Source organism: Hylobates moloch, unplaced genomic scaffold (genome assembly GCF_009828535.3).
Source record: "Hylobates moloch isolate HMO894 unplaced genomic scaffold, HMol_V3 SCAFFOLD_11, whole genome shotgun sequence".
Classification (NCBI taxonomy): Eukaryota; Metazoa; Chordata; class Mammalia; order Primates; family Hylobatidae; genus Hylobates; species Hylobates moloch.
The window spans coordinates 28,899,409-28,902,633 of NW_026652286.1; positions in this window are offsets into that span (position 1 = coordinate 28,899,409).

Here is a 3,225-nt window from a genome sequence, read left to right on the forward strand (position 1 = left end):
TACCATTCCTTCTGAAACTATTCCAATCAATAGAAAAAGAGGGAATCCTCCCTAACACATTTTATGAGGCCAGCATCATCCTGATACCAAAGCCTGGCAGAGACACAACCAAAAAAGAGAATTTCAGACCAATATCCTTGATGAACATTGATGCAAAAATCCTCAGTAAAATACTGGCAAACCGAATCCAGCAGCACATCAAAAAGCTTATACACCATGATCAAGTGGGCTTCATCCCTGGGATGCAAGGCTGGTTCAACATAAACAAATCAATAAATGTAATCCAGCATATAAACAGAACCAAAGACAAAAACCACATGATTATCTCAATAGATGCAGAAAAGGCCTTTGACAAAATTCAACAACACTTCATGCTAAAAACTCTCAATAAATTAGGTATTGATGGGACGTATCTCAAAATAATAAGAGCTATCTATGACAAACCCACAGCCAATATCATACTGAATGGGCAAAAACTGGAAGCATTCCCTTTGAAAACTGGCACAAGACAGGGATGCCCTCTCTCACCACTCCTATTCAATATAGTGTTGGAAGTTCTGACCAGGGCAATCAGGCAGGAGGAGGAAATAAAGGGTATTCAATTAGGAAAAGAGGAAGTCAAACTGTCCCTGTTTGCAGATGACATGATTGTATATCTAGAAAACCCCATTGTCTCAGCCCAAAATCTCCTTAAGCTAATTAGCAACTTCAGCAAAGTCTCAGGATACAAAATCAATGTACAAAAATCACAAGCATTCTTATACACCAATAACAGACAAACAGAGAGCCAAATCATGAGTGAACTCCCATTCACAATTGCTTCAAAGAGAATAAAATACCTAGGAATCCAACTTACAAGGGACGTGAAGGACCTCTTCAAGGAGAACTACAAACCGCTGCTCAATGAAATAAAAGAGGATACAAACAAATGGAAGAACATTCCATGCTCATGGGTTGGAAGAATCAATATCGTGAAAATGGCCATACTGCCCAAGGTAATTTATAGATTCAATGCCATCCCCATCAAGCTACCAATGACTTTCTTCACAGAATTGGAAAAAACTACTTTCAAGTTCATATGGAACCAAAAAAGAGCCCGCATTGCCAAGTCAATCCTAAGCCAAAAGAACAAAGCTGGAGGCATCACGCTACCTGACTTCAAACTATACTACAAGGCTACAGTAACCAAAACAGCATGGTACTGGTACCACAACAGAGACATAGATCAATGGAACAGAACAGAGCCCTCAGAAATAATGCCACATATCTACCACTATCTGATCTTTGACAAACCTGACAAAAACAAGAAATGGGGAAAGGATTCCTTATTTAATAAATGGTGCTGGGAAAACTGGCTAGCCATATGCAGAAAGCTGAAACTGGATCCCTTCCTTACACCTTATACAAAAATTAATTCAAGATGGATTAAAAACTTACATGTTAGACCTAAAACCATAAAAACCCTAGAAGAAAACCTAGGCAATACCATTCAGGACATAGGCATGGGCAAGGACTTCATGTCTAAAACACCAAAAGCAATGGCAACAAAAGCCAAAATTGACAAATGGGATCTCATTAAACTAAAGAGCCTCTGCACAGCAAAAGAAACTACCATCAGAGTGAACAGGTAACCTACAGAATGGGAGAAAATTTTTGCAACCTACTCATCTGACAAAGGGCTAATATCCAGAATCTACAATGAACTCAAACAAATTTACAAGAAAAAAACAAACAACCCCATCAAAAAGTGGGCAAAGGACATGAACAGACACTTCTCAAAAGAAGACATCTATGCAGCCAAAAAACATGAAAAAATGCTCATCATCACTGGCCATCAGAGAAATGCAAATCAAAACCACAATGAGATACCAACTCACACCAGTTAGAATGGCAATCATTAAAAAGTCAGGAAACAACAGGTGCTGGAGAGGATGTGGAGAAATAGGAACACTTTCACACTGTTGATGGGACTGTAAACTAGTTCAACCATTGAGGAAGTCAGTGTGGCGGTTCCTCAGGGATCTAGAACTAGAAATACCATTTGACCCAGCCATCCCATTACTGGGTATATACCCAAAGGACTATAAATCATGCTGCTATAAAGACACATGCACACGTATGTTTACTGCGGCACTATTCACAATAGCAAAGACTTGGAACCAACCCAAATGTCCAACAACGATAGACTGGATTAAGAAAATGTGGCACATGTACACCATGGAATGCTATGCAGCCGTAAAAAATGATGAGTTCATGTCCTTTGTAGGGACATGGATGAAAGTGGAAACCATCATTCTCAGTAAACTATTGCAAGGACAAAAAACCAAACACCGCATGTTCTCACTCATAGGTGGGAACTGAACAATGAGAACACATGGACACAGGAAGGGGAACATCACACTGTTGTGGGGTGGGGGGAGGGGGGAGGGACAGCATTAGGAGATATACCTAATGCTAAATGACGAGTTAATGGGTGCAGCACACCAACATGGCACATGGATACATATGTAACAAACCTTCACATTGTGCACATGTACCCTAAAACTTAAAGTATAATAATAATAAATAAATAAATAAAAATAAAAATAAAAAACAGTATTAACTCTTCCAACCCATGTATGCAGATGCATTTTCACTTAAGATATTTCTTAATGTATTTTAATAACGTGTAACGGTTTTCAAGATAAGATTGGACTTCTTTTGTTAAATTAATCCCTAAGTATTTCATTATTTTGGATGCCAGTATAAATGAAATTGTTTTAATGTCATTTTCAGATTGCTCGTTAGTATACAGAAATACAATTAATTTTAGTGTACTTATATTTTATGCTGCAATCTTGCTAAATTTTTTAAATAGCTCTAATGGTTTTTTTTGTGGATTCATGGGATTTTCTAAATGCAAAATAAAGTCACCTAAAACTAAAAAAAAAACAAAAAATAAAAAATAAATAAATAAATAAAAAGGCCAATGTGACTGGAGCGTGGGAGAATGGGGAGGGTGGTAGAAAGAGAGGTTAAAGAGCTAAAAGGCAGCTAGCTCCTGAAGGGCTTTGCAGGTCATGAGGGGCCTTTAACTTTCCCTTGGATGAAATGGAGTGCTAGTGTAGGATTTTCAGTAAAGGAACGACGTGCTCTGACTTAAATTTTAAAGGATTGCCCTGACTGCTGTGTAGAGAATCAGCTGTAGGGGGCCCAGGGTGGTAGCTGGGATACCAGTAAAGAGGG